At 40.6% G+C, this 19,520-nt stretch overlaps 1 protein-coding gene and 1 long non-coding RNA gene across 3 annotated transcripts in view; one reads left to right on the plus strand and one right to left on the minus strand.

Moving 5' to 3' along the window:
* Nucleotides 1–17,748, minus strand: part of LOC122555171 (vang-like protein 1) — a 57,709-nt gene extending 39,961 nt beyond the window's left edge. Inside the window, exon 1 of the mRNA XM_043700901.1 lies at nucleotides 17,250–17,748. The gene's annotated coding sequence lies outside the window, so the exon portion shown is untranslated. The remainder of the gene's footprint in view (nucleotides 1–17,249) is intronic.
* The window catches only part of LOC122555173, a 153,932-nt gene continuing 145,914 nt past the window's right edge, over nucleotides 11,503–19,520 (plus strand). The window contains exon 1 of one of the 2 annotated variants that reach the window (XR_006313199.1): nucleotides 11,503–11,652. This is a non-coding gene — a long non-coding RNA (uncharacterized LOC122555173). The remainder of the gene's footprint in view (nucleotides 11,653–19,520) is intronic. The other variant, XR_006313198.1, reaches the window with a different exon arrangement.

Below are 19,520 nucleotides of genomic sequence, written 5' to 3' on the forward strand. Positions count from 1 at the left end.
TTTTAATGTACTTGCTATTTACTGTTATCATCAGTGATATCCATCCAAAAACATTTTAGGCCGTACATCTATATTGATAACACTCAGCTTCACCTAACAATGACCATTCCTCTCCTGACATGAAAATTGTTATTAAAGGGCAAAGTGACAGCTGTCAATCTACATGGAGCAAGATCCTACAAGCAACAGTGATATAGATGTAAATGACTAGATAATCTAATATAACGATGTCGGTTGAGGGACACATTGTAATTAACAATATTTCACTCTAAATACCTATTTCAAATGTAATCTCTGTACACAACAGGTGTTAAGACTTTCCTGGATATACAGAAATGCAGTTCAGTACTAAGCGAATTGCGCGAGACCCAACTTCTGTCATTGCAGGATGACAAATTCCTCGATTTCTTTAGAAAATGCATGGTTGAGATTGCTACAGTGTCACAGTGCTTCACTAACTTTGCCCACAATGGCACTTAAATGATTTTTTTCCTATTTAAATGTCCATTATTTCCACAGATGGATCGAAGAGCTGATTTCTTCACTAATTTTAGCACTTAATATTGAAATCTTCACATTGTCCACTGCTTAGCCTGATGCAGAACACTTTGTCCAAACTGTTCAGATCACCTCTGATTGCACTAGGTTGAATATTTCCACTTAGCACATCAACTTCTCTGAATGTTAAGTACAGCTACTTATGTTAAGAGTTGATGTAATGTTTTCCTTGAAGTGATTCAGTTCAAGTATTGTTCTGAGCAGTACCTTGCCAGCCCTAAATAACTCAGTGCTGGCTGAGAACTTAGCGAATAAGAAATAAGTTAGTATCTGCCAAATGGCCACTAATTATTAAATAACTTAAAACTCAGCTGAACTGCTGTTATTACAATATTAATTGTGATGTTTGTGAAATTACTGGTAATATCATTGACCAAATTAGACAATCGAAACAGAGGGATAAGGGAAGATGCAAAATTAGAAGCGTTACTTGTCCTACTTCCTATACATGGGTGCCACAAACAAGTTGATTTAATTTTCATGCAGAATTAGCAATTCTTTCCCATCAACATTCTGAAAACACTTTTACAAAAGTCATTGTATATTAAATGCATTCACTACAATAAGCACCTAAAAGAAATGCAGTGGCTAATAAATCAATGACCAATGTTATTTCTATTCAAGTGCCACGACGTTAGCAACAATCTCATTTAACACATTCTCTCCAATCTCATCCATTCTAATTTGTAGCTGGGGTAACTGAGGTGGGAGGGCCAGTCTGAATTCAACATAGCTTTTGTTACAGATGCTTTCTGCATTGTTTATTTTTAGAACAAGTGCATTTCCCATTATATAATGCATTAGTTTTGACTTATGTTATTAACAAAGTGTACTATTGTTTCAGATATGAGGATCTAAATCCCCAAATTCTGAAGCTGATCTTCAGCCTCATAGTAATAGCTGTGCTAGTAGAAAACCAATCAATCAACCAATAAGCATATTGAGAGCTGACTGCCCATCAGGTCTCCTATATTGTGGCTTTTATTATCCAACCCCATATCCAAAATGGATTTGAAAAGCGCAAGACCATGTCAGTAGCATCAATATATATTCAACAAACTCCCGCTGAATACCCCAAAGCTTTAGAAAAATAAAAAGGGTAATATGAATAGATTGTAAGCAAGTTATGAATTTTCGCATTTACAAAATGGCAAATTTTCAGCTTAAAATAACAGACTTTGGCAAGAAAATAAACACATCAACTGAATATTTTAAAGGACATGTTTTGCACATTGGTATAAAATATTTTATATTAGTGCTCATACATTATGGTGCTAACAGATAACGGTGCGAACCCAGATGGCAGAAGTAACATTAGTAATTCTTCTGTTCAGTAAAATATTAACCATCAAAAGTATTTGGAATTTTCTAGATTTTGAATACAGCAAAACATTTCTGGGATGTTTGTCCTCAACATTACTAAGTTTTAGGTTGGTCAATTTTATACGTAATAAGATTCCATTTTCATTATACCACATACTTTGAAAATGTAGGCCCACAGCTAAAAATTAAGATTATGATGGAGCAAAAAAAAACTTACCTCCATTTTAGAAACCAGAATTTTAATAAATCAGTTGTTCATAAATCCAATACTAAGTAATTATGGGAACTTTTCTTTCTCACACTCTGTCTCTCAGAAAAAGTTTTGTAAACTTTATTGTAAACACAGCAAGGACATTCCCTGCAATGGAGGGTGGGTCTTCAGAACTAGGAGTCACAGTTCAGGGCACAGGGTAGGCCATTTAGGACTGAGGTAAAAACAATGACTGCAGATGCTGGAAACCAGATTCTGGATCAGTGGTGCTGGAAGAGCACAGCAATTCAGGCAGCATCCGAGGACAGGCAAAATCAACGTTTCGGGCAAAAGCCCTTCATCAGGAATAAAGCTTTATTCCTGATGAAGGGCTTTTGCCCGAAACGTCGATTTTGCCTGTCCTCGGATGCTGCCTGAATTGCTGTGCTCTTCCAGCACCACTGATCCATTTAGGACTGAGACGAAAAGAGATTTCTTCGCTAAGAATGTGGTGAACCTGTGGAATTCATTGTCATTGAGAGAGGTTGAAGTCAAAACAATGTTTGTAAGAAGGAGTTAGATATAGTTATTAAGTTTAAAGGGGTCAAAGGGTATTGGGAGAAAGCAAGAACAGAGTCCTGAGTTAGGTGATCAGCACGATCATACTGAATGGCGGAGCAGGCCAGATGGCCTATTCCTTCTTTTTTCTATATTTCAATGTTAATTCTCATGGGGAAATTTTACATCTACAATAATTAATGTAGAATGATCTAAGGTGATTAGCTTCAAATATGTGAAAATTAAACTGCATCATCCAAGGTTGAAAACGGACTGAAGCATTGAGTGCAATACTTGGATTTAACTAAGTCAATTCTAATATGTGTTATAATAATAATTAAGAATTAAACAAAGGACTCCAATGACAACTACAACCAGCATCCCATGGAGACAATCAGACTTGACAAATAGGCATTGCAAAAAGAAATGAAATAGAAAACTATTTATCTTACCAAGTAGCAATTAAAACATTTGGATATAGCCAATAAGAAACACTGTAGACTGCAAGGTGAAATGTTCTTTTAAATAAATGAGTGTAGATTGGTTTGGCACTGTAGGAAAATACAGGCCCATTCAAGACTGTAAAATCTAGCTATACCCAACCTCTAGTATTTTGTAATTGCCCACATTCTTAAATATTTGGTTAATGTTCCCTTAAGATATTCCATACTCTTTGCCCTCATGACAATCTACTCCACAAGTTCACGACTCTCTACTAAAAATAGGAACATAATATCACAAAGGACTAAGCCATATAGTCCTTCGATCCTCCACCATTCAACATGATAACGGCTGATCTGGCTGCAATCTCGTCTCCACTCTGTCTGCACTCAGACTTTTGATTTTTTTATTTAGAGAAAAATATTCTCACCTACACCTTAAAAGGAAGTCCTTTCGTTAAATAACATCCCGTAGGTTTAGTCTCCCACACAAAGGAAATATCTCCTGGACATCCACCCTATCTAGTCTCAAGATCTTATATGTTTTAATAAGATCACTTCTCATTCTTCTCAACTCCAATAGGTATGCACCAAATCTGTCCTTCATACAATTAGTATCTCATTCCAGGAATAAGTCTGGAGTCTGAATAGTTCGCAATTTCTCCAATTTTGAGTCAATTTTCTTTGATTTGAAGACTACAGGCCAACAGAAATAATACTTTGTTATATTATTTATAATTAGTTACCTTGTGTTACCTATCCCTTGACTGTACACTGACAAGTTTCCCCCAATTCTTCTCTTCAGGGTTAACAATCACATGGTCCTCTCAATCTTTTTCATTATTCAGGTGCCTTAAACTGGGTATCAACTAACCTGGGCATTCCTCTTGGTTTGAATTTTGATGGCAACAGAAATAATATCTTGTCACACTAATTACTATTGGGGGTCAGTTAGCACAGTGCTGGACGATTGGTTTGAAATGCAGACTGATGCCAAAAGTGGTGGTTTCATTCCCATATCAGCTGAGATAACCACAAATGATTATCCTACTCAACCTAGTCTAAGGCATGGTGACCCTGAGGATAAAACACCAGATGTTTCACTGCACTATTCAGTTTTAGTAAAGGTTCCACCATTGGTCTCTGCAGGATCATGACATGTAGCCCACAGCCAGTTAGTTGTCACTATTTCCCTCTTTAGTCTGAATAAATCATAGTTATTCACCATGAATGCTATCTTCCATTCCTTCTTACTCTGTTTGCACTCAGTCAGTGACTCCTTGCCATGTTAACAATTACATTGAAAACAACTTATTGATTTTTCTGGTTTAACCATTACCTTAGAAGCTCACCTCTTGTTCCATACCATACTACCTTGCAGAGTAATTACTAATTTAACCTGGTGTTGAAAGCTCTCAAAAACCTTTTGAGTTCATTTTGCTTCATAAATTTGAACATTTAGTATCAAATCAATTCATGAAACCCAAATGATGGTACATGAATTACAGTACATTAACACAAAGCAAAATCCAGAGGTATGGAAGTTTAGACATTTTTACCTACTCAAATCAGGCTAACAATCCATGGGGTAGATTTGTTCATAGGACATTTATGTCACTTGCACCTATAGTGTTCAAGATTAATGGGTGAACTTTCATTAGTCCAACAAAATCTTAGCCAGTTTCATCCTCCTATTTAGAAATATAAATACGGCAATAGAATTCAATATATTACTACTTTTAGGCATCTGTTTGATTTTTTTTACTAAAAAAACATGCATAATTGCAGAAACAAATTCTTAAACTTCAGGTGAAATCTTATACAGTACTAAAATACCTGTTCGTAAAGTACACTGGTTTCTCATTTATTCATTCATCAATGAATGATCTCAGGAAATAACAATAAATGGTCATCAACCTAAGATTGTAACATATTTAACTTAAAGTTTGTGAGAAGATTTGTAGCTCGGGTGTTCGTTGCTCTGGTTCTGTTCGCCGAGCTGGAAGTTTTTGTTGCAAACGTTTCGTCCCCTGTCTAGGTGACATCCTCAGTGCTTGGGAGCCTCCTGTGAAGCACTTTTGTGGTGTTTCCTCTGGCATTTATAGTGGCCTGTCCCTGCCGCTTCCGGTTGTCAGTTTCAGCTGTCCGCTGTAGTGGCCGGTATATTGGGTCCAGGTCGATGTGTTTGTTGTTGGAGTTTGTGGATGAGTGCCATGCTTCTAGGAATTCCCTGGTTGTTCTTTGTTTGGCTTGCCCTACAATGGTAGTGTTGTCCCAGTCAAATTCATGTTGCTTGTCGTCTACGTGTGTGGCTACTAGGGATAGCTGGTCACAACTCACCAGAACGAAGGACCCAATACCCAGCATGAGCAAAACTAATGTAGTGTACAAAATCCCATGCAAGGACTGCACAAAACACTATATAGGACAAACAGGAAGACAGCTAACGATCAGCATCCACGAACATCAACTAGCCACGAAACGACACGACCAGCCATCCCTAGTAGCCACACACGTGAAGTGCTTCTGTGGTGTTTCCTCCGGCATTTATAGTGGCCTGTCCCTGCCGTTTCCGGTTGTCAGTTTCAGCTGTCCGCTGTAGTGGCCGGTATATTGGGTCCGGGTCGATGTGTTTGTTGATGGAGTTTGTGGCCGGCCGCAATATACCGGTACTGCAGCGGACAGCTGAAACTGACAACCGGGAGCGGCAGGGACAGGCCACTATAAATGCCTGAGGAAACACCACAGAAGCGCTTCACTGGAGGCTCCCAAGCACTGAGGATGTCACCTAGACAGGGGACGAAACGTTTGCAACAAAAACTTCCAGCTCGGCGAACAGAACCACAGCATATTTAACTTAGATGGTCGTGGGTATTTTGAACCCACTGCTTGAAAGGGTGGTAGAAATGCGAACCCTCAAGGCATTTAAACGAACACTTGAAACGCCACAGCAAATGGGCAATGAACCAAGTTCTGGAAAATGGAATTAGAATTGGTGGATGTTTGATGACCAGTGAAGATGTGGGCTAAAGTCCTCTTTGTGTGCTGTAAAACCTCTATGATTCTAGTACCTGTGGAGAAAAATTGCATTGCAGCATTTCGAAGCTTTATTTTTATGAACAGAAGGAATTTAGATATGATTACAATATCCTCAAACGTGAATCTCCTTACAGTTTACAATCACCTAACACAAGATGAAGTGCCAACTGCACTCTGGTATATCACAAATGAAACTGCCCATTTCTATGTGGATTTTCAAGTCTGTTTTGTCAGTTTTTGTGCCGTGACCACTAAGCATACTTAATGTCCATGACATTCACAGAGGAGAATTCTACATGACAACTGCACATTCCAAGGAAAAATAGTCATTATTGCTTGTGACAAAGTCCAAGACGTGTTAAATTATAGAAAAAGCAGTTACCTCATGCTAGACTCAAATAACATAAAACTGTAGGATTGAAACAGGGTGATCACAATCATCACAAAATGATACCTCATCCATCATTTTTAATTAATACATAGATACTTTAGAGCTTGTGGGATTTCTTCATGAAATATACAGCTGGACAGTGTACCAAGCATCAATCTATCATCCTGTAAACCGTGCGGCCAATAAATGGCACTCACATTAAAAAATAAATATCATGCAACTGTTAAAGATTATTAGGGGAGACCAAATAAACAATTACCAGGAAATAATAAGGTCAATTAATGGCATATAAAAATTGGCTGCAAAATTGTTTAAGGACTCAAATCATTTTCCAGCGTACACCTCAGCAGCTCAGATTCATAAATTATAGTATCACTGCAAGCCTCTAATTTTCTTAATGAGAGACTAGGACTGAAATGTTAGTTATGAAAAATACCTTCACTTCCCAACAGAATTTAGAAAACCTGACACACCCAATGGAACATATTTAAATACAAAAGCAAAAGGAAGAACCAACGATAATTGAATAGGCTCTCATTAAACTTTAACAGAACAATAAATAACAAACTGAAATATAAAATCAAGATTTCACCAGATATGATTGGGAAGTCGGGCACTCAACTGTATCTATGCTGGAAATTTACCCAGTGAAATTAAACCTATCATTAATTTTGCTGAAATAATAAACAGTTTCAAACAAAATTCATGCTTTTGAAAAAAAAGTTAAAAAAAAGGTATCCACCATTTTAAAATGGCAAGTTGATTTCATCTTAACCTAAATACTGTGCAAATTGCAACACTACACTAAGGGGAATTTATATTCAGGTGATGGAAGGCTGAACAGAGGCAGTAAGAACTGGAAATTCATTAGATGACTCCAGCAGGGTTTTCTTTTCCTCTGGGGAAGCACCTAGCCCGGAGTTTAGTGAGTCCAGACAGAAAGAGGTGATATAAAATTCAGTATGAAGAAGGAAAAAAAAAGGCAGTACGCTTTTGAAATGAAGCACATGCTAGCTCCATTTTGAGATGAATTCCAGTTTATGTTCTAATTCACTGTTCCAGACACAAGATATATAAAGGCTAATACATCTTACAGAAATATACAGCAAAATAGAAAACAAAACATATCAATGACTTTTAGTCAAAAATAAACCTGCTTTTGTGACAACAATAACACTCAGAGTTGTAACATTTCATAGTTGCACAGTTGAGATGATCCAGGATTTTACATTGACCCAGGTACACTTTAAGTAAATCTTGAAAGTACCGTGGTTTTTGTTTTGAGAATGTGTGTTTAAGTACACTGGTCAGTGGTGCATATTTAACCACATGTTAAATAAGTAGGAATAATAGTATTTTATTATTCTTTAAGTGATGTGAAAGTTGCTGATGAAGTCAATATCTGCTGTTCATCCCTAATTGCCCTGATGATGTATGTGCCACCTTCTTGAATTCTTACCATCCATTTGGAGTACTTCCACTTTGGTTACAGGGAGAGTTTCAAGATTATGACCAAATAACAATTAAATGTTGATGTGTTTCCAAATCAGGATTGAGAGAGATTTGGAGAATATGAGGGTGTTGGTGATGCATTCTTCTTGGTGATACAGTAGATATGTTTTGAAAATTTTGTTGGAGGAGCCAGGTGAATTGCTGCATGAACCTTACAGATGGTACACAGAGCTGCTGCTGTGCATCAGTGAATGACAGGAAGAGTGAGCCCACTCTAACCCCATTTCCCTGCACTTAGCACATATCCTTCTAAACCTTTCCTATCCATATAATTTGTCCAAATGCCTTTGAAATGGCATCAATGTACCCAACTCAACCACTTTCACTGGCAGCTGATTCCACGTGTGTACCATCCTCAGTGTAAAAAACATTGCCAGTCAGGTTCTTCTTCCCCTTTAACTTTAAACTGATGTCCTCTAGTCCTTGATTCCCCAACCCTGGAAAAAGAAAGTGTGCATTCACCCTATCTATGCCTCTCATGATCTCCACTTCTGTAAGATCCCCCTCTGTCTATTATGCTCTAAAGAAAACTGTCCTACCATACCCAACCCCTCTCCATAATTCAGACCGTTGAGTCCAAGCAACATCCTTGTAAATTTCCTTTGCACTTTTTCCAATTTAGTAACATGCTTCTTATAGCAAGGTGACCAAAAGTGAACACAATACTCCAAGAGTGGCCTCACCAAAGTGATTTGCAACTGCAACATAACTTCCCAACTTTTACACACAATGCCCTGACTGATGAAGGCCAGTGTGCCATAAGCCTTCTTCACTGGCCTGTTTACCTCTTTCAGAGAACTGTGTCCCTGAACTCCAAGGTTTCTCTGTTCCACTCCTTAAGGTGCTACCATTCACCATGAAACTCCATCCTTAATTTGACTTTTCAAAATGCAAGACCTCAGACTTATCTATATTGAACTCCATTTGCCATTTCTCAGCCCATTTCCTCAGCTGATCAAGGTCTGATCATCTTCCTCACTGTTCACAATACCACCAATTTAGTATCATCTGCAAATTTACTAATCATACCTTGTACATTCCCATCCAAATCATTGATTATAGATAACAAATAGCAATGGGCCCAGCACCGACCCGAGGCACTTCACTAGTCACAAGCTTCCAGTCTGACATGCATTTACTATTATACTCTGCTTCCAGCTCCCCCTGGATTCCATGTGATCTAACCTTCCAGAGCAGCCTACCATGTGGCCTTACTGAAATCCATATAGACTATGTCTCCCACACTGCCTTTGTCAACCTTCCTGGTCACTTCATCAAAGAACTCTAACAAATATGTGAGGCATGATCTCCTATAAACAAAGCCATGCTGACTACTCCTAATCAAACCCTGTCTTTTCAAATGCATGTATATCTTAACTCTTAGAATCTCCTCAAGTAACTTACCTACCACAGATGTCAGGATCATTGGTCATCCACTCAACACTTCTGGGTGACAATGATTGCAATTATTGTAGGCTTGACCTTTGCTCTAATGTACTACACTCCATTATCTTGGAAGATGGGGCTACTCACATAGCCTCTTTTACCAGTTAGCTGTTTGATTGTGCGGTGCAATTTGGAAATGGATGTGGAAGGACATGCTCCAGGTGGTTTTACAGGGCGGGTGCCCAGGGCCAACTCCCAGATTTTGGTAGAATCCTTAAGTCTGGTTACGGGGAGACTGGCAGATTGCTGCACCCACTCCCTCCCTGGTTGCCTTTGGGCAAGACAGAGGGTAGGAGGGCACCACGATGAAAGCCCCAACAGTGAAGAATCTACCAGAATGGAGTTAGTGGGGAGACACAATCGAGTGGGGAAGGTTGGTATGGAATATTCAGGTTAAAAAGAAAGTTTAAGTGCAGGAACAGACTTAAAAAACAGGTCTACTGTCTACTAGGGGCAGTCCTGTGGTTGAGGTGGCCAAGAGGTGGATGTTCTTCATAAACGGGAGTACAGAATACAAAAGCAAATAATTTTTGTTGACCCTATATAAACAGTTTCTCCCCACTGTGATCATGGTTTCTAATTTGGGTATCAGAAGGATCTGAAGTCTGCATAGAGAGTTCTAAAGAAATTCACTGTAATGGCTCCAAGGATAAAAGACTACAGAGAAGTTGCGGTTGTTCTCCTTAGATGAGGGGATTTGATAAGAGATGGATAAAATTAAAAAGGGTTTGGACAGAATAAATAGAAATCTTTTCAAACACTGAAGAGGTGATAATGAGGTGTCCCTAACCTAAACTCAATTAAATTAAAAGAACCAGACATGAGAAACATTTACAAAGAGTAGTTGGGATTTGCAAGATGCTTCCTCCCCAAGGTTGTAGGGGATACAAATTTATAAGTTTGTAAGGTATAGGTGCAGAATTAGGCCATTCTGTCCATCGAGTCTGCTCCGCCATTAAATAATGGTTGATATGCTCCTCTCCCCCATTTTCCTACCTTCGCTCCAAATCCTTTCAACCCATCACGAATTAAAAATCTGTCTAACTACTCATTAAATTTAGGCACTGTCCCAGCATCCTCTGCACTTTGGGGTAGCAAATTCCTGATTCACAACCTTTCCTACTCTTTATCCAAAGACTATGGCCACTCTTCCTAGAATGCCCCACAAGAGGAAGCATCTGCACCACATCTATTTTATCCACACCTTCTATCATCCCGCATACCTCAATTTGATCTCCCCTCATTCTTCTAAATTCGAGATAGCATAGGCTAAGCTGTTCAATCTCTCTTTGTGCAACAAACCCCTCATCTTTGGGAGCAATCTAGTGAACCTCCTCTGAACTGCTTCCAATGCCACTGCATCTTTCCTCAAATAAGGGGACCAAACTGTGCACAATACTCTAGGTGCGATCTCACTGATTCAATTTAGTCTGCAAAAGGAAATCAGAAAAATACTTGAGAAACAAAGTGGGTTACAAAGTTAAGTGGAAGGATGTAGGACTGACAGGATTTCTCTTTGAAAGAACTGTAGCAGACTCAATAGACTGAGAAGCCTCCTCTCTTTTTTTTAAATCACGTGTGCTGTAGATGTTACTGGCTAGCCAGCATTTCTCAGCCATTCTTAGTTGCCCTTGAAAGGATGGTGGGGAACTGTTTCTTGAAACGCTGTAGCCCATGTGCCGTTGAGTAGACACACAATACCCTCAGGGAGGGAATTCAAGGATTCTGACCAAGGGCAGTGGAGGAATGATGATATATTTTTCAGTCAGAATGATGAGTGGTTTGGAGGGGAGCTTGCAGGTGATCACATTTCCATGCATTTGCTGTCCTTGTCCTTCCAGACGGAAGTAGTTGTGGGTTTGGAAGATGCTGTCTTAGGATATTTGGTGAATCACTGCAAAGCAGTTTGTCATCTAGTTTTCTGAACTGTTAGTAAATTAGGATCACCTGACAGTCATCGAAAGAATCAGGATTATGAGTGGTACTTTGTTTATAAATTAACTTGCTGGCCTGAAAGTAAACTTTAATTCAGTCACAAGGTATTTTAAATATGTATGAATAATCAAATGCTCCTTCATGTGTATAGTTTTTGAGGCTGGGGCTGAATGTATTTGTATAAGAGCTTGCTAAGTGCTTTATGTTCATAATATGCGACTGAAAGCTGATTGTTGGAGTATTTGAAGAGTCATTTTTTGGTTTGTCCAGCTAAGTGTTTGATTTATTTTTAATATTAATATGTTTGCTTTTTTCCACTTTTTGAATGCTTTGTAATAAATTTGTGGGTGAGGAAAGGTAGTTTATGTTGATACATATGGTGCTATTGAAAGTTTTTTTTAGTCTTAATGTCACTGAGGACATTCAAGAGACACGGAGCGTGATGACTTGTAGATTTAGAGAAGTGATTATACAGCAGGATCAGTCAGATAGATAGCTGACTATCAGGACAGGTAAGAGGTAGTTGCTAAGTACTGTGGCTATTCCTTTCTCAAATAGATATTCCATTTTGGGCACTGCTGAAAGAGAGAGTCTCTCAAAGGAAAATAAAAGTGGTAGTCAGATCTTGGGCAGTTAAGAACAAATCTTGTGTTAAATGTGGTTTGTCAAGATTGAAAACAATAATAATTATAGGAGACTCTCCCGTCAGGTTCGCAGCTGGGAAATTGTGTGGCAATGAGTGTGAATCTGGGATAATATGTTCTTTTTCCTTGTCAGAATTAATATATTTAAAGCATATTGTCAAAGAGACGCTGGAAGTTGTTGTACACATTTGGAGGAATGACAAAATTAGTGTAAGGGTGAAGGCTTTGCATGGTGAATTTAAGAGGTTAGGTAGAGGTTAAAAAACAGAAAACCAAAAGTGGGCGGCACGGTGGCACAGTGGTTAGCACTGCTGCCTCACAGCACCAGAGACCCGGGTTCAATCCCCACCTCAAGCAACTGTCTGTGTGGAGTTTGACATTCTCCCCGTGCCTGCATGGGTTTCCTCCAGGTGCTCCGGTTTTCTCCCGCAGTCCAAAAATGTGCAGGTAAGGTGAATTGGCCATGCTAAATTGCACGTAGTGTAAGGTGACGGGGTAAACATAGGGGAATGGGTCTGAGTGGGTTGCTCTTCGGAGGGTTGGTGTGGACTAGTAATCTCTGGTTTACTTCTGGTGCTAAGTTCTAACAAGGGTAAGAATAAAAAGGTAGAGAATGGCTGAACAGGTGGTGCAAATGTGTAGGGATTTAGTTTCCTGGAACGGGGAGGGAGTGGCATCTTTGATTCAGGAAAGCATTATACTATAATTGCCAAAGATATTTCGGAGGGATAATTTAATGCAAATATATGGGTTGAAATTAGAAATAAGAAAGGAATGATCACCTTGATGGGACTGTACTATAGCCACGCCCCTCTCCAACAGTCAGAAAGCTACTGAGAAGCAAATATATGGAGAGATCTCAAATATATGTAAGAATAAGAAGTTTGTAATAGTGGGGAATTTTAATTTTGCAAATATTGACTGGGGCTGTCATTGTATTAAAGGTGTGGATGAAGAATAATTTTTTTTAAATGTGTTCAAGAAAATTTCTTTATCAACATGTAAATATGCATACTAGAGAAGGAGCAAAACTTGACCTTCCCTTGGGAAATAAGGCAAAGCAAGTGACTGAAAAGTTAGTCGGGGAATACTTTGGGACCAGTGGTCATAATAATAGTGTTAGAACAGTTATGGGATATGATAAGTCATCCATAAAAGTTAAAGTTCTTAACTTGAGCAAGGCACATTTTAAGGGAAGGAGACAAAAACTTTCAAGTTGTTTGGAGTAGACTGTTTGTAGGTAAAGGGACGACTGACAAATGGGAGGCCTTCAAAATGTGATAACATGAGTTCAGAGGTAGTATGTTCCTGTTAGAATGAAAAGCAAGGCTGGCAAGATTAGGGAACAATGTACGAATAAAGGGATTGAGGTTCTAGACAAGTAAGTTTGCAGATGCCGTCAAAAGTGGTGGTGGAGTGGACACTAAAGAAGGTTATCTAAGATTACAAAGAGATCTTGATCAATTGGGTTAATGGGCTGAGGAGTGGCAGATGGAGTTTAATTTGGATAAATTGAGGCTTTGCGGTTTGGTAATACAAACAAGAACAGGACTTGTATAATTAATGGTAGGGCCCTGGATAGTAGTGTAGAACAGAGACCTAGGGGTTTAGGTAGATAATTCTTTAAAATTTGTGACACAGGTCGATTGGGTGGTTAAGGAGGTGTTTAGCATGCTTGCCTTCATTGCTTAGACCCTCATGTTTAGCAGTTGGAGCCCCATATTGAGGTTGTACAGGATGTTGGTGAGGCCTCAACTGGAGTACTGTGTGCAGTTCTGGTCACCCTGTTATAGAAAGGACATTATTAAATTGGAAAGGGTTCAGAAAAGATTTACCAGCATGTTGCTGGGAATGGAGGGTATGAGATACAAAAACAGACTGGAAAGATAGGGACTTTCTTCATGGAGCGTAGGAGGTTCAGGGGGACCCTACTGAGGTTTATAAAATCACGAGGGGCATAGGTGAATGACAAGGGTCTTTTCCCCTAAGATTGGAGAGTTCAAACATTTTTACGGTGAGAGGAAAGAGATTTAACAAGGGCATGAGGGGCAACTTTTTTTTTAAACGGACAATGTTTGGTGTGTGTAATGAACCTTTGGATGTAGGTTTGCTCACTGAGCTGCAAGGTTCATTTCCAGGCACTTCGTTACCTTATTAGGTATCATCTTCAGCGGGCTTCAGGTGAAGCAATGCTGAAAATTCCTGCTTTCTATATGTTTGGGTTGGTGATGTCATTTCCGGTGATGTCACTTCCTGTTCCTTTTCTCAGGGGGTAGTAGATGGAGTCTAACTCAATGTGTTTGTTGACAGAGTTCCGCACGAGAATTCCTAGAAGCATGGCATTCCAACCGGAACTCTATCAACAAACACCAAGTTCGACCCCATCTACCACCCCCCTGAAAAAAGGAACAGGAAGTGACTTCACCACAGGAAATAACATCACCAACCCAAACATATAAATAGAAAGCAGGAATTTTCAGCATTGCTTTGCCTGAGGCCCACTGAAGATGATACAGAGTAAGGTAACAAAACGTCTGGAAATGAACCTTGCAGCTCAGCAAGCTAACCTACATCCAAAACCTCAACCTGAGCTACAAAACTTGCTGTGTAATGAACTGCCAAAGAAAGTGGTGAATGCAGGTTACAACATTTAAAGATATTTGGATAAGTTGATGAATAGGAAAGGTTTGGAAGGATGTGGGCCGAGAGCAGGCATTTTAGACGAGTGTAGCTGATAAAATGGTTGGCGTGGGCTGGTTGGACCAAAGGATCTGTTTCCATGCTGTATGACTTGTGCCTTTTGGGCAGTGTACCTTCTATGTAGCACAGGTGCACAGCCTTCAGGAATGTGTCACATACAGAACAAATATCCCAGGAAAAAAAAAATTTCTGTTAAGTTATGTGCGTGGTGGCCAAAGAAACCATGCAGTACAAAAGGCTAGCCAAACACAGCAAAAGGAGGTTTGAAGAAACGCTTGCCCATAATGTTGATAGCAAGGTGTTGAGTGCCGACAATGCCATTGAATATGATGCTGAGATGATTAGGTTCTTTCTGGTTGCCTTAACCTTGTATGGCACAAATGTTATTTGACACCCATCAGCCCAAGCCTGAATGTGGTCCAGATCTACCTGCACATGGTCAGGGTTTCATAATCTAAAGAGTTGTGAATAGCAAACACTGCATTCATCAGTGAACATGCCTACTTATGACAGAGGGAGGGTTACTAATGCAGTAGCAGAAAGTGATTAAGCCTAGACATGCTCCTGAACAACTTGGGCTCGTGGCACATTTGTTGTACCTCCATCTCTCAACCGAGGAGTTTCAAGTACCATCTGCTCCAGAAGTGTATCATAATATCTCTGAACATGTTGATTAGAAATCTCTCTCATGAGGAACTTCTGCGAAGACCTGAGACTATGTTGATCGTCCTCCAAGAACGACAAACATCATCTTCTGCATTTAGTATGACTCCAATCATTAAAGAGTTTCTTCCCTTGGATTGCGTTGGTTTCAGTTTTACTAGGATTTCCGGATGCCACAAATTTGGATAGATTCTGCCTTGATAGCACAACCAGTTACTTTTTCACTTCTGGAATTCTGTCTATTTCCAGAATATTGGACAAAGGCTATAATGAAATCTGCAGTCTAAAGGTCATGGTGGAAACTAAACTGAACATCTTGCATTTTGTGAACACATTATTCCTGAGCAACTGGTCACTTTGCCAGTGATATAACTATATTCAAACAGCTTGACTGGGGGCACACCTGGTTCTGCAGTATTTTTTTAGGACTGCAGCTGGAACGTTATCACATCATCAATACCAAGTACAGTGCATTTAGCCATTTTGTGATATCATGTGGAGTGAACTGAATTGACTGAGAACTGGCATCTGAGAAACTGGACACTCTCAGACAGTCAGCCATTCACCACTTCTGGGTGAGAATGGTTGCACTTATTGCAGCCTTGGCCTTTGTTCTAATGTGCTATACCCGACTATCATTGAAGATGGAGCTATTCACAGGGCCTCCTCTACCAGTTAGTTGTTTGATAGTCCAGTGCAATTCGGTACTGGATGTCGAAGGACAATAGAGCTTTGACTTGATCCAGTGGTTGTGGGATTGCTTAGCTAATTCAGCTCCACTATTCAGCAGGAAAACAGTTCTCTGTCGCTTCACAGGGTTCATAACGAGGGGGGAGGGACAGGATGAAACTTTGGCTCAATGAATGTTCTGCTCAATTATGAGATAAATAATATTCTAAACTTGTAAGAGTATTTTAGCAGAATGGAATATCTCACTTGAATTAAGGATCATGAGTTTCACCACCTTTCAAATCACTATAACTTTGATGTTACCACCATGAACTAAGTTCAGGTGATATAAAATTCAGCAACCAAGATCAGTAATTAACCAAACCACATGAGAGTAATCGGACACAGGAGGCCACTGTGTTTGTGCCAGCACTTATTGAGAAAGTAATAAAATTCATTTCGTTCCTATTTTTCGAGAGACTCACAGACTTTACGTGTATTCCCCAAGTCCATTGGGGGCTTCGTCCAGTCTACATCTCACACTCAAGTTGCAGCATCCCCGGGGTCTATCCAGCGACTCCCAGAGAGCAGCAACCTCCGGTTTGTCTCCCTTCCCAGAGGAGCATCTCCGCCTGCCCCCACCCCGCAATAAGAGAAAACTCTCACCGTCTTTTCTCCCCTCACCACATACCGCCATTCTTGATTATCTATCTTTCGACCATCCCCCTCCCACTAGATGTTGAGATCGTTAAACTTGCTTTTTTTTATCGCCCCTGTCTCACGCGATTATGTTGCAGGACCACAAACAAGCCCTGGGTGGTTTGACGGGGCGGGTACCCCAGGGCCGACTCCCAGGCTTGGGGAGGGTCCTCAGGCCCGGGTACGGGGAAGTTGGTCGGATTGCAGCACAAAGTCTCTCCCCGGCCGCCTTTGGGCAGGACGCTGTGAGGGTAAGGCCCGCTTAGCCGTTTCTGGAGCCCGCGCGCGGGGTCTGGGCCGCGAGATCACAGCCTGAGCGCTAGGCCGCGGTGCCGCCTGCTCGCTGCTTCTTTTTCACATCCCCCTCCCCTCCGAATCCCGGGGCGAAAGTCTCCGTCAAATGGCGCTGCGGCTCCCCGAACTGGCAGTCAGGAAAACGCTAAAGGGCAGCAGCGCGCTGTAACCGCCCCGCGCACACTAACCTGGGCCAGGCTTCCTCTGGAAACAGTCTTGCTCCTCGGCAGCAATCACAAAACGGCCCGATTGTGTGGGGGAGGAGGGAGAGGGATATCGACATCGAGATGGAAACAGATCGGAGAGCCTTGGTGAGGGGGCGGGGAGGAGCACTCCCGTAAAAACACGGACTGCTTCGGCCGCCGTAGTCTGGAGCACGCATGCGCAGTACGGAGCCGTCGCCTGTCACGTGAGCAGCCTCAACGGGTGGAGAACTCTGTTTGAAGTCAAGCTGCTCTGGGCAACGACAACTTAGTGCTTTTCACCTACTCCTCCTCCTCCTCCTCCTCCTCTCAAAGTGTATACCAGAGCAGGACATTTTGAGGCTCGAGCCAACTCGATTGCTCTTTAGATCTTGTTTTAAGGCTGTATCTTGGTAACCGGCCTCAATAACGTATTATTTTAAGTTTTTCTTCAGTGCGATATGGGCCTTGCTCTCCGCTCCAACGTTAATTTTCTCACCTGCAGTCAGCCTCGAGAAGGCGTTGGAAGTGGTTTATACATATCGCTGGCAATAGCCAAACTTTAAGATGGGAGTGTCCAAGGTGAAGTAATGGCGATAAACGTGGGTGATTTTTCACTACATACAAGTTGAACGAGTAGAAGGAAAAGGTCGCCTGGCCGGCGAAGTTGGAGAGTGTTTTGGGAATAGTTTATCGAAATGTCAAGTTCTAGACCCAAACAAATAACTGGGGAAACTCAGCAGTTCTGGCAGCAATGTGAAGAGAAAACAGGGTTAAAGTTTCAAGTCAGTTGACCCTTCTTCAGAACTCGAAATGATAACTCTGTTTTCTCTCCACAGATGTTTGCAGACCTGTTGAGCTTCTCCAGCAATTTCTGTTTTTGTGTTTGATCTCTAACATCCATAGTTCTTTGTTTTAATGTGTGAACAGGTCATACCAGATTGAGTAATGTACAATGAGATAAAATTAATGACTGCATAGTGAAATGTGAATCTAACTAGAACTTTAATTTTTCCAAAGGCACAACTTACTAAAATAGCCTAATTTTCCAGTTTAAGGGATGGGTCAGTTTAAGTGAAAGTGGCAGACACTTGTATTTCAAATACTGAAAGATACTTTCTAGTGAGAAAGAAAGACTCTGGGAAGGGTGTTCCATTTGTAGCAAACTAAGGAATTTAAAGATTGTGCTTAACTGAAAAATCAAATAATTCTGCAAAGACAAATGGTAGGTGGGAATATTGTAAAGAATGACTAAAAGGCTAATGAGGGAGAAATTAGATAATGGGAGAGGGTCATCAGACCTGAAACTTTAATTTCATTTCTCTTCACAGATGCTTCAGAGCTGCTGAGTTTTTCCACCAGCTTGTGTTTGTTTCTGATTTACAGTATCTGCAGTTCATTTGGTTTTTAGTTAGATTATGGGAAAGAGTTGGTTTGAACAATGAAAACAGTTAAAGTTTCTACGGGTACAGCGTCCCCATTCTACGAATGTCAAACTTACCAATGTTTATACAGTAAACCTTTTATTATCTGGCACTTATGGGATCAGGAGTGTGCCAATTGATCAAATATTCTGGATAATCATGAGGCCCACACGAGCAATGTAAAAGTACTCAAAGTAATAGAAACATAAGGAGTGTTTACATCATTGTTATACTTTATTTACGGCATGAATAATAATGCAATTTTGCCTTAAATAAAATTTACTGGTAGAGAACCTTCTCACACTCACCTTCAACTACTACTTGAGCATCATTTTAGGATGTGGTATTTGAGAAGAAATTGACTTGAAATTGAATCAACTGTTAACATGTCATCTGGGGGGGATCCAAGATGGTGGCGACCCAGTAAGACTGAGTCTATAGTGCTCCTCCCAAGACTTGGGCACAGTGGGTCACCTACCCCCTACCAAGCTCACCAAATCATTTATAATAGTTTAGTAACTCAATTAGTTGTGTAATATTACATTTAAACAACTTAATCCTAAGTTAAAATGACTAAAGGGAAGGGAGCCCGCAGCTCTCAGCAAGCAGGAACCCCTCCCCCACCCTCTCCAGCTGCAGCAGAGGCGTCCACAGCCGCCCCGGGGGACTTACCAACAGTAGCAAGCCTTGCAGAAATGCTTTCCAAGCTTGACTCGAAGATCGATGCCTTTATCGTCGAATCCAGAAATCGTTGGGAGTCGCTCTCGGCCGCGCTGAAGAAGCACGACCGTGAAATTGATGAAATTCAACGCCGAGTCGGAGGGGCGGAGCTAAAGGCCGCGACCTCCGAAAC

Source organism: Chiloscyllium plagiosum, chromosome 12, assembly GCF_004010195.1.
Source record: "Chiloscyllium plagiosum isolate BGI_BamShark_2017 chromosome 12, ASM401019v2, whole genome shotgun sequence".
In the NCBI taxonomy this organism is placed as follows: domain Eukaryota; kingdom Metazoa; phylum Chordata; class Chondrichthyes; order Orectolobiformes; family Hemiscylliidae; genus Chiloscyllium; species Chiloscyllium plagiosum.